The following is a 12,973-nucleotide window of genomic DNA, read 5'->3' as shown; positions in this document are numbered from 1 at the left end:
GATATCTTTTTAAGACAGACATATAATTCTATTAAGCAATAAAGCAGGAATGAATTATCGAGGTAGATAAACTATCGCTAAAGGAATGATCGAGGGGCAATGCTTGAATGAGAATTTTCTATAACAAAGTTGGATCTAGAAATACTCCCATAGTATTTCATGATTTGCTACGACGACGACTCGTTGTTTGGGGTATTTGGGTAAGTTTTAGGCATGCTGAACACCACAGCCACTCCCAGGCACATGTTGGCCGTGTCTCAAATGAATATAGTTGATCAGGCTATATTGACCCTAGACACGACTACATAACTGTCCAGGTTTAACCGCAGCGTACAACACCCATTTACTTATGTTTTGTTCTACTTGTAGTTACGGATCTTGGCGGTTAGGTATACTTGTATGTTTTTGAAAATACTTATATTTTGAAGTATACTTTTAGTTTAGAGCACTTAGACCCCTTAATGTTTATAGTTTAATACCATGTAAGGTTTGGTATACTCAGTTCACTATAAATAAGGGCTCTGCTACAAATCTGTCACACCCCAAAACCCAGGGCGGAAACGTTCTGGGGCGGAGGTGACTTCATGTGAATATCATAAGCAATGTACATAGTAAGTGAAGTAAACACAAAACATTACATTACATAGATTCTATTACATAGGTTTAAAAGTAAAGTAATACAAGTTTCGTAGAAACATAAGTTTAAACAAAAGAAAGACGTAACTTCCATACGCTTCATCTTCAATAGAACGTGGGATACCTGTCTAAGGAGAACCTGAGAATACAAGCATTTTAAAAATCAGCATAAAGCTGGTGGGTTCATAAGTGGTTTGTTTTATGAAAATGAACAAGATTCCTTTTGTTTTCTGAAAAAGTGGTTATCCAAGAAAATCCCATATTTTCTTATAAGTAATGTTTAGTTTTCCTAAATGTTACACAATTCTGGTTATGAATAGTTATTACCCCAGGAAAATCCTATATTTTCCTAATGTGAAAGATGTACTCTGAAAACTTGATTATCCTTGTGAAGTGTGTGTTAGTTTACCAACCCAAAATGTAATGTAAAAGATGTATACTGAAAACCTGATTATCATACTAAACTAATTCTTAAGGTTATTAATTTACTATATCCATTATTACTAAAAAGTAAATCTTTGTTATCCAAATTTCGAGTTCTATAACCATACTATAGACTAGATATGACTCGAGATGGGGCCAATATCTTTTATGACTTTTGTCACCCTTGAACCTTTCGATTCGGCTGTAGCTAGCAGCCAGGTGCGGGATAGTTAATCCCGTATGGATCTATACAGTCAAGTCACGCTCCCTATCTAAGAGATTCTGGTTACAGGGGCGGTCCTCCACTCGCGTATCTCTGTGAAGTGTTCTCCGAGGACGTGTCTCCAATTTATAGTAATAACAAATCTACAAGTAATAATGCGGAAAGTCCTATTTAAGTTCTACCTACAAAGACGATCCTCCACTCGTGTATCTCTGTGGAGTGTTACCAAGGACAGAACGATATACTAAGTTTCTTATTCAAAGTTCAAAGATTATGTTTTTAACTATTATAATGTGGAAAACAATTTGTGAAAAATATAATGTACAACAATTTATAACGTTTTTCACAAATAGTATGATAATGTGATCTGCAAGTTCAAACAGTTATCTGTTATGATTGTCAGTGTTAAAAACATATGTAATATGAAACACAATACTTATAAAACAAGTTTTGAATACAAGTAATCCTTTTACTTTGCTTGTATCCCCCCTGAAAACAGTGAAAAACATTGAAAATGGTAGGGGTATGAACTCACCGGACGAGGAATGTGTCGACTAGGATACTAAACGTTGGATCGAGGCTTGATAATGTGCGAGGTTCCTATGTAATGTTAAATGATACATAAATGTATCAAATTAGATTTAAATCACTAATTAACTGAGGATATACACTTCTAGTCGCGAAAACACTTCATTTCAAGTGTTTGGAAGGACCTGGTTGACATTTATGGACATGTATGGCTCGGATATGGAGTTTACTCTTCAAGAGTAAACTCTTAGAAGAGTTTTCGGCCCTAAACACCACATCCCCATGAGTTTACGGCCGTAAACTCATGGATGGTGTTCTTAAGTGCTAAATGGCCTTATATCAATTGAGGGATGATGCTAGGTTTGGTTCTACGACATTAGAAAGGGATTAAGTCAATCATAAGGACCATTTGATGAATTTACAGCAGTAAACTATGAGTTTACGGCCATAAACTCTCACCCACTCATTTCTTATGTGTTTTGAAGGTCACAGATTAATCACAAGTGATTCTACTCATTTTTACAAGCCAATGGGTGAATTTAGGGCATCATACAACCCATTTATAGGAGTTTACAGCCCAGGAACCCATTATTGGGGGGTTTACGGACATGAAATTCTTATGGAGTTTTTTCATCAAGTTTAAGGTCCCTAACTTGTTTGTGGTTGCTTCTAGACTTTATTCCAAGGCTTATGTGGTGTGTAAGTGGCATTTTAACACCCAAAAAGGAGTTTACTACCCATGAAAGGGTGTTTACGGCCCAAGCATGTTCTTGGGTAGTAAACTCATGTTTAATCCCCAAAATTTGAGTTTAAGGTGTTCTAAGTCCAATCCAATAAGTCCTTAAGCCATATCTAAGCTCCAATGGTGATTTGGAAGGGTTTTAAGGCTCAAAAACACCATTTATATGTGTTCACGGCCCAAGAGTGTTCTAAGGCTGTATCCACATGTTTGAGGTCCTAAATCATGATTTGAACTTGATATTGAAGGCTAAGCATGTTATACAAGAAGCTAGGATAGTTACCTTGGTGATTTGAAGCTTGAAATGAGTGATTTTTGGACCAAATTCTTGGATTGAGGAGAGAGGTTAGAGAGAGAGTGAAAAGGCTTCAAAAGAGGCTTAAACCAATTTAAATATGGTTTGGATTTGGGACACGGTGGAATTCTACCCGATACTGATGATAACCGAGGCTTTTGGTCGCACCCGATTAAGTTGTTGTCACCCGATATGGTTGAAACTAAATTTTTTCTAATTACTAGTTTGGGATGTTTTCATGCGTTTCTAACATGTTTGGATACTTACAAGGTCAAAATAGAAGTCTCAACTTAATTGACCTAATCCAAAAACGAAATTAGAATAATTCGCTTAAGACGAGTTTTACGGACGAAACGGGTTGCGGCGATGGAACAACTTCGGGTTGTCACACATTGGATGAATTGGATGTCTACGGGTATCTATTTTCCGCATGGCATCTATCTCAACCTAGTGCAAAATGAACCTGCACTTCTGATTCTTGAGATGTTTCTAACGGAAACTTTCAGGATCGGTGAGATAGGGTTTTACTAGATGATTGTTTAGAAAGTTTTAAAACTTCTCATCATCGTCTATTTGACGCTTTCACAATATGATTCCTAATAGGAATGAATCATGCTCTTACTTGCTTTGCTGTTTCATGAATAGAAATCTCTACTCAGGGATAACTCAATCCTTAGAGATTTTCTGAAGTGTTGGACTATCTCGGGAGGTGGTTCTACTATTTCTGTGTGAGATAGTATTCTTGGAACACCTAGTAGTCTAATGAATCTCTAATACATGCCCTATTCTCTAAGGTTTCGGTTTATTTCAGTTGCAGAAAGCGCGTGTTCTTGTATAATCCATCGACTAACACCTAGACTGGTGTCGAGTCTATAATCTCTTCGGGATCTAGGTTATAAGGCTTAATGCAACCTACTTTCGTACTTTATTCAAGTATTCTTAGCTGTGGAGGTTATCCTGTGGTTCTTGGCATTCTAGTATTCACTTCTGAGAATGCAGTCTATCCTCTACAGGGCGACGGTGACTTCTTCCACGTGAGGAGGCGGAGTGTCCTAGGCACTACTTGTCAGTAATGGGGTGGACGAAGTGTCTGAGCAGTGTGTGTATGCCTTGCGACTACTCTTCCAGTGTTTCTGAGTTCCCTCACTCTAAATCAAATTTAGAGAGTGTAGGGTTTCGTTACTGGGAACTTTTTATTCCTCATCCACTTCTTCTTAGAGTTTCGACCCATCGAAGCTTCTGGGTTTTCGGGATTTCTATTAAGATACTTAATCCGTGGGATTAAGCGTCGAGGGGTGGTCGTAGTCAATGTTTGACTCTTACGACTCGAGTTTCTTTTCCTAACCGAGGGTGTTAGCTACTATGTTGGCTTAACCGGGATGACAACAAATTTCAAATTTGTGGGCATTTTAGTAGCTCAACCCGTTGTGGTTCTCTTGACTCCAACTCCTATTCTATGGGATGGGATGAATGATTTTATCACAAGGTTCGTGGTAGAGCTCATACTTGGCTTAATCACTAATACTTGGTGTATGCAAGCCATATATAATTGAGATCGACGGGACGTTCAGCTGTGTGGCCCCACCTCAGACCCACAACCCAATGAGGAACAGGGAGTAGGGAGGAAGCACACATCTTAAATCGTATTGATCTAAATTATATACCACTCTAATGCATGTACTCAGTAGTAGCAAGTTAATCCCATGAGTATCTTTTCTTGATTCTCGAATATGATTGTGAGGTGCTAAGGGTCTTTCTGGAGGATCTACGGAGTAGGTTTCGGGTGGTTATCATCTTCCGAAATACCTGCAGTGTCTTTCGCTTCGGGTTCTATTTGTCTAAGGAGGGGTTGGTTAACAGCGCGCGGTACCCTTCTCCTAGGTACTTCGGAAGGTTTTTGATAAGAGAGACGACTGACGGATCACATTAGGTTTTATTATTAGGTTCGGAAGAACCTTTATTTGCCGAAATAGCTATGGTGAAAGTTCTTTTTACACATCACTAGGAACTTACACATGGTTGCACTAAGTCGAACCATGATTGATAAAGGCGTCGAAGTTGGCATACATCGACATGATATAGAATGAGGGTCGATGTGGCCATGTGCTGAACAGGCACACAAGTTCTTGGCGTCTCGGCTTTCGTCCCGTGTATCATTGTCGCGGATACTTGGACCGATAGAGTTGACGCGGAACTATAGAGGGTCCTGAGGTTTCGGAATAATTTAGTTTTCATGAATGGATTCTCACGAGGCCTTTCTATAATCGCCAATTATACACTAGTCATGTATAATTAAGGTAGGAAGGACTGTTGACTGAGCGACTCCGCCCTAAATCCACAACCAAACGAGGAATAGGAAATAAGGCAGCATCACTCACTCGAGGTCTATCCATCTTAATTATACATGGCTTTAACGTATATATCGAGCCATTATAGCTTTACCTGATGAAAATTTTTAATCTTACAACAGTGCTGCGACTTTCGCCTTAATGAGAAAGTAATTACAATCAAAATTAGTTATTTCATGTTTTCGGTTAGTTACTTAGAATTGAGAGACGTACCAAAATTTCTACCGGCTTCCTTGATGCTTCTCCATATGCATTAGGGTTATACTCCTCCTGTGGCCTTATCATTTGCTTCAGTTGGATAGTGCTTCTTGAAGTTTCCAATCTCACCACATAGGTGGCCTACTGGACTGGTCGCCACATTGGTGGTTCATGTAATGAACTCAATCGGGGTTCTACAGAAGCGGGCGACATGCCCCTTCATGTTGCACGTAACGCAAAAGAGTCCTCGACAGGTACCATGATGATGGTAGTTACACTTGCTGCAGTAGGGGAGGCTTCCTAGGTATGGTCTTCCAGGTGTCGGGATGGAAGGGTTGGCAGGGGTATTGACTGTCTCAGCTCATTGTCCTTCGGAAGGTCCTTGAGAAAAGGTACTTCCTTCCTCGTTCTTGAACTTTCTCTTCAGTGGCTTTGGTTGGGGTTCTTGGGGGGCTGGTTACGCAGGTGTTGGTTGCTGTTGTCTATTGTTAGGATCAGAAATCTTGATAGGGCTCCTGCTAATACTAGTGTTGTTAGCATTCAGATGAGCCATGAAAGCTGCTACGGCTGCCGATACCACTACTAGAAAAATAGCCTTTTAGGACGTGCAATTAATGACACACATTGATAGAGGATGCGCATTTGTGCGTACCCTAAAATTAATGCTAGTTTTCTAAAATTTGAGGATAGATAACACGCATTTTTGTGTGCCCCTAAAATTAGTGTCAGAAAAAAATACAGAGGGCACCTATCAAAAAATGTGCGTCGTGTAACTGTGTTGCTTTATATTTTTTAGGAAACACGCGTTTTTAGGTGGGAAAATGAAATCTAAAAAATTAACCACCACCTATTCATCCCAAAAATTCCCTGCCTCTTCGAATTTGGGCCTTCGTCTTCATCCACAGCTTCCTCAATTCCTCGATCCATCACCTCCACGAAAAACCTACTTCTCGGTTCCAACAAGTTCTTACACTCTTAATTCGACCCTAATGAGCTAAAGATTTAGGGTTCTTACCTCCCAGTTATCAATTTGAGCCGATGATTTAGGGTTCCTAAATCCGACCCTAATTTTTTCTATCTCACTCTCGTATTTCCATCACATCCCTCTCACCTGGTTCAAAATACGTAAGGGGCGACGAACACAATATTTATTTGCATATTTTGGTCTTCACTAAGATCTGGTTTCCATGTAAGCTTTATGTTTCGAGCCCAAACCATCCTCACGCAATGTCATCGGCTTCTCTTACTTACGCATCTACACTCAGTGGTTCTTTGTCTAGAAGCACCACTCTCGAACCTCAAATTGTGGCTATGCTCCATCATCACCACATGTTGCTCGGTTCTAGATTTGTTAGGGCTTGTTTCATCCATTCATTGCCTCCCTACCACAAGTGATCTTATAACTCTGCAAAATTGACCTCCTTCAATCATCTTTTCTATATCTTCATATGGTAAGAGCTTCAAGATTTATCTCTTTCCCAATTAGTGAGTTCTTTTGTTTTTACTTGATTACCGAGTTTGTTCTTGCGCGATCTTCGCATGTTTCCTGGAATTTTTCCTGTTAATCACTTTATTTGCAATGAAGATACAAGCTCTTCAGATACTCTGGTCAAAGACATCACTGGCTCCCCTCCCGTCGTTGCGTTCGGTCTTCCTTCTCCTCCTCGTCGTCGCCACTGCTTCCTCCACCCTTGCCGACATCAGACCTTCTTTCTCCTTGCCATCGTCCTTTTCTTCTTTCCCATCGCCGGCATCCTGAACTCGTTTGGTAAGAGTTTAAGGTTAGGGTTCTTAATTTTTTGAGTTGCATATTACTGGGATTTCTTCGATTTTTTTTTTAATTTCATTCGAATCATCTTTATCTTTCAATAAAAAAACCCAATTTGTGGGGTAAGTTTAATTTTTTTTAACATTTTGTTTGTTTTTTTAGTTGCATTATATGAGTTGTTTATATTCAGGCCTGGACTATTTGGGTACAAAGTTTCTAGGGTTCTTGGTGGTGGTCTGGTACCTGGTTCTTTGATTTTGATTGGTGGTGATCCAGGTGTCGGGAAGAGTACGCTAATGTTACAGGTATTACAAATCATTATCTTTACTTTTCGCATAAAATTATAGTATCTTGCTGTTAATGATTTCTTCATCAAGTATATAACTCTGGTTTACTTGATACTGAAATATGAAAGATCGCAACCATTATAGCAGAAGGGAGAGAAATCGGTAAACCAGCTCTTGTGCTTTATGTCTCTGGAGAAGAGGTAACAACTTACTTTCACCATTAATGTTACTCCATTTCTAAGTTATAACACAGTAAAAGCTATATAGCTTCAATTAATGACCCTTTTAATTCAGAGTGTTGAGCAAATTGGAAACAGAGCAGATCGTATGGAAATCGACACAGAAGAATTGTTCTTGTATTCAAGTACAGACATTGAGGTGAATGTTCCAAAATATACATAACTTAATAAATTATGAACATATGTTATTACTTATTATAAATTATAAATTATAAATATAAATAGTGTTTTACTTTGCTTTGTGTGTGCTATTTTAAGGACATTTTGGAAAAAGCTCAAGCTCTCTCTCCACGTGCCCTAATCATAGATTCAATCCAAACAGTTCAGCTAATGGGAGTAACTGGAAGTGCTGGAGGTATCTAGCAAGTAAAGCTTTTTCTATATCATTAACCTCAAAAAACATCCATTTTGTTATACATATGATGACATGGCATTTCCAGACCTTGTATTAACCGAATGTTGTATAGGTTAAAGAATGTACAGCAGCGTTGTTGCATTTTGCTAAGAATACAAATATACCCGGTTATAGCCATATGATGACGTTGCATTTCCAGACCTTGTATTAACCGAATGTTGTATAGGTTAACACTTCACTTTTCATTTATTTTTTCTTATTTAGAGATTGTACTTTGATAAATCTACCAGGTTATAGCCATTTTTTTCTTATTGCAGGAAATAAGAGTCACTTCCGTGTGATGTTTTCTGTGGAAGTTAGTTCAGGGTATTTCTCAGCAAACCTGCCAGCTGAGCTTACAAGCACAACTGAATTAAAGTTAAATAATAGCAATAGCAATCAGTGGCAACCCTTTCTTACATTTATTGAAATCTCAAGACGTTTTTCTCTCAAAGCAAAAGCCATTAGATTCCGGGGAACAATTGAAGATTGCAACACTCTCCTCCAACAAATCCTTTATCATGTGAGTTCCTATTTTTTTTAAAAAAATTGCAACATACTTTTATTTACTTGTTTTCATTCCTTTATATTGCAACACCCTACTTCAAAATAATGCATTTTACTTTAAAAATCTACGCAATTATACCATTGTACTTTCAACTTTTGTCTTATTATAACATTGTTTTAACTCAGTAGAATCTAACTGAATGTCTGTAAGTACAAATAATAATAAAATACAGGGGGGTGAGGAAGGTGGGGTGCTTACGGTGAGTGTTAATGATATGGGGTGGTATGGATGTTATCCAGAAGATTGTGAAGAGATGATGTCAGCGCCTCTTATCTCTGAGGCCACCATTAACTTGATAAGAAAGATGCATGTCGATCTGATGGTTGCTCACTGTAAGTTACATCTTTATGCTGCTTTTTGCTACTAATCGAACAGGGAATGGAATTGACCATTCCGATTCCTTCGTCCAATTGGGGAAGGGTGTTTTTTTTTTTTTTGTGTGTTCACTCACTCTTTGATGAAATGGAATGATTTTGTTATAATTATCAATTACTTTCATCCATATAATCATCAATAACAATAATATATTTAAAAAGTTTCAAAACTTCAATTAAATTATTTTTTGGTATTTTTCTAAAAGTAAGTAAAAATATTTTTCAGATAGTAGTTTTATTTAAAGATTTTATTATGTATCTTATTAAGTTATTTCTGTAAACACTTTTTTTAAGTGATGAAATTCATTCCATTTCCTCTAGCCAACCAAACATGATAATGGAATGTAATGATCTATTCCATTATGTTGATTCCATTCTGTTGTGATTGATTCCATAGATAATTATTTAACTGATAATTATTTCATTACATAATGTACAACTTTTATGTCAGTGATTTTGATCGAAGCCATTACACTCACATTATTGGTTGCATTACCAAATATTTTTCACATGTAAATGTGTATTTATCGTCCTACACAAAAGATCAAAAATCAACCTTAAACTCAATCTCAAGATTTACAGCACATGGTAAATTTTATAACATTATATATTTTTGTTATCGCCCTATTTATTATTTTAAATAATTTATAATCACTTAGTCCAAACTCATGTGCAGTCAAGTACAAAAGACTCATCTGAGAATATAACTGGACATCCTTTTGGCTTATCTAAAAGGTAAGTATATATTTCTTAAATGTGTTCATGTTGTGGGCCTTATTTATTTGTTAAATAATGATAAACATTATTTAATAAATATTTTATTGTTGATGTTAGGAATCAAAATTGGGCTAAGTGTTGATTCTCACATATCGTTCCAATTGGAGAAAATTAATGGAACTCCATCTGTAACTGTATTTTTCCAACTTCTTTTGGTATGTATGTATATAGTCTTTAAATCAATTAATTGTAGAGATATTGATTTTAAATCCTTGGTGGTGTTAGTTCTGGATATTTCTATGCAAACCTGCCAGCTGTGCTTACACGTTGGTGGAGTTGTTATGGAGTTTATTCAGGCTCTCATCCAGAAACAACATTCAATTGCATGGTTTTGGGTGTTATTACTAGTTTGTGTTATTCTAGTAGTGATCACAATTCTGATTTTATACTCTCAGCATCAAATCTATCGTCTTTCACTTACTATGGTATGGCCTACTTTTCATTATTAGCCACAAATCTTGATTCATTACAGCCTATCCAATTATGGAGTCGTACCCGTATCAGAAGCAACCAGAGCTTGTTGAATTGGTGATCAAGGTTTTCAAACAACTTCATAAGGCATTGTTTCTTGCTATAAACTAAGATGTTGTGTGGTTTCTTTCAGGGTTTCCTGAAGAACTTGAAAGAAAATGCCCTTTATAAGTTTGACAAGTTTGAATTTGGTTGAAAGAAAGGTTCCCTGAAGAATTGTTCCAAATATCTGGGGAGTATCCTTATATTCTTATACTCATTGCTCATCTTCCATTATTATATTTATAGTATATGTGAAAGAAAAACAATTTGTTTTTTTTTTTCTTAATTGTATCTTCTTCTAGCTTGAATACCAATTGCACTATTACTCCATTATTTGAGAAGGTTCTGAGTAACTTATTTATAGTATACTTTTTTTTCTTCAAAAAACTAGTCACAAAACACCACGTTGCAATAAGCTCAAAAAAACAAGTCAGTTTTTACACATGAAACAGAGCCTAAACCACAATAAGCATAAACCATTTTGTACAATCTAAACACTCAAAGTAACTTATTAGCAGTACCAACCGCAATGAGCTAACACTTTAAATAAGCAAATTCCAAACACTCCCTTACTAGATAAAATCATGTCCACTTTAAATAAGCTAATTTCTTTTTACTGCAACGCTACAGGGAGAGTTAATTTATGGGAAGATTGGGGAATGGCGATTTGACAAAAGGTCATATCATCGTGACTTTGTGCAGTTTCTATGAGTATTTACTTAAAGTGTGGATACAAGGAAACAAAGTTGCAACTGTGAAGCCTTTATAAGTGAGTTGGTAATTTTAATTCTAGATAAAATTACAACTGTAGCTGTATATATAAAACAAACTAATGAGTTATTAAAACAGGGACATGTGGGAGACATCAATGAAAGTTCTTGAATCTAGCTGAAGATGTGTGTTATTTTTGTTGCTTTTTAGTTGCTAATAATTTTGATATGTATTATTTGCAGCTTGCTAGGACATGCTATAACTTTTATCAGTCCACACCAACAAAGTTGGCTGGAGAAAACTACTTCCTCCATTCAGGGCAGGTTAGTAGTTTCTCATGATGATGTGTTGTTTCTTGTGTAATTAAAAGCTTTTTGATTTCAGCTTTTTGGTTGTGTTAATAAAAGTTTTTTGGTTTCAGCTAATGTTCAAGTCATTATTTGTCATCTACACTCGATGGACAACAACCAATTTTTTGATATAAAGGATTTGTTTTTTACATGATATCTGAAACAAGGTGTCCCTTAATAGCAATGTAATAATAGGTTAGATAGTTAGCGATTGTATTTTATGCAATGGATTGTATTTTTTATATATGATTATTTATATGACATTAAATTTTATGCAACGGATTGTATTTTTTGTATATGATATTTCATTTTCTATTATGAGACATTAAATACAAATTTAACTTGAAAATTAGTAAATCTATAAATAATATTTTTTTAAACATTTAAAATTATGATACGCAAAAATGTGTGTCATCTTCATTTATGACATGAGCTTTCTTGACAGGGCTTTTTTGATATGCATTGCGTGTCATTAACACGCACGTCGTAAGGTTACAACACGCAAATGTGTGTCGCCTTCCTTTATGACAAGGCCTTTCTTGATACGCATTGCGTGTCGTAAATGAGCGTCGTAAATGCGCGTCGTCTCTCTTTATGACAGGGCCTTCCTTGACGTCCATTTGCACGTCGTCTGAGCCCTTTATGACGCGCAATGAGCGTCGTAAAAGCCTGTTTTTCTAGTAGTGGACTAAAGCTTGGAACGTAGCTTCATCGAATAGGAGAGTCGGTTTCTTGTCAGCAGATTGGTTACGTTTCTTTGGAGGCATGGTTTTTCCTACATGAAAAGGAACACAAGCTGATGAGAGAAGGTGGTTAACCCTGGACGTATCTATCTTTCCTATAATAGACAATAATTTTTCCCGCGTCTTGGATATTGGTAATCTGAGTGTCGACCTACATCCCTATGATGTAATCTGGGTTTCAAGGTAGAAGTAAGAGTATCGAAAAGCCATAAGATTGGGGGTCGTTCCTACTAATTTATCTTTATATTAGAGAGATCCGCTCTTCGGTTTTGGAAAGATTTGAGGATAGTTTGGAACGAAGATCACGGGAGAAAAGGCTCATGAAGACTCACAGTTAAACACTCTCAATCGAGGTTTTGGCATCTGATCTAATCGGATTACTTGCGACGGGGAAAGGCGATTTGCCTAGCATATAGTGTGAGTAGTGTAATCACTAACTCACTAAATTGTATTATTTTATGGGTGCATTAGCGCGACAATAACGAGGAAAAGACACTTCTCGGGTTCCATGCATTGGCCCCTTCTGTCTACCTCTTATCCTTGACTGGAACCGACGTTGGTTTTCTTTGGGTAATTACCTAGGGTTCTCTTCTCGTGTAGACATATTGAATTTCTACTCCGTCTTACTTCCGATTCTGACTCTGAGTGTCATCACTTCATGATGGATGACTGTAAATCTCGAAGGTTCAGGCGAATTTCCCACCAATGTCCCTAAAAGGTATAGGCAATTGGTGGTTTCAATAGTCTCGTCCTAGTTCATTATATTCGAACTCGAAATCTTCTCAATGAACTTCTTCTGGGTCTGAATCAACTTTTCTATCGAACGTTGAAGTGGATAAGGTTTTCTATAGGGTTCGTG

The 12,973-nt window shown here is 36.9% G+C and overlaps 1 long non-coding RNA gene across 1 annotated transcript; it reads left to right on the top strand.

Annotated features, from left to right (window-relative positions):
- The first annotated feature begins 7,601 nt into the window (after positions 1 to 7,601).
- LOC145009144 (uncharacterized) lies at positions 7,602 to 8,021 on the top strand. Its single transcript, XR_013663764.1, has 3 exons — positions 7,602 to 7,645; positions 7,740 to 7,823; positions 7,943 to 8,021. It is a non-coding gene; the product is annotated as an uncharacterized LOC145009144 (long non-coding RNA).
- Positions 8,022 to 12,973: the final 4,952 nt, after the last annotated feature.

Source organism: Lactuca saligna, chromosome 8 (genome assembly GCF_052625555.1).
Source record: "Lactuca saligna cultivar CGN05327 chromosome 8, ASM5262555v1, whole genome shotgun sequence".
NCBI classification, from domain to species: Eukaryota; Viridiplantae; Streptophyta; class Magnoliopsida; order Asterales; family Asteraceae; genus Lactuca; species Lactuca saligna.
This window is presented reverse-complemented; position numbering and strand designations above follow the sequence as displayed.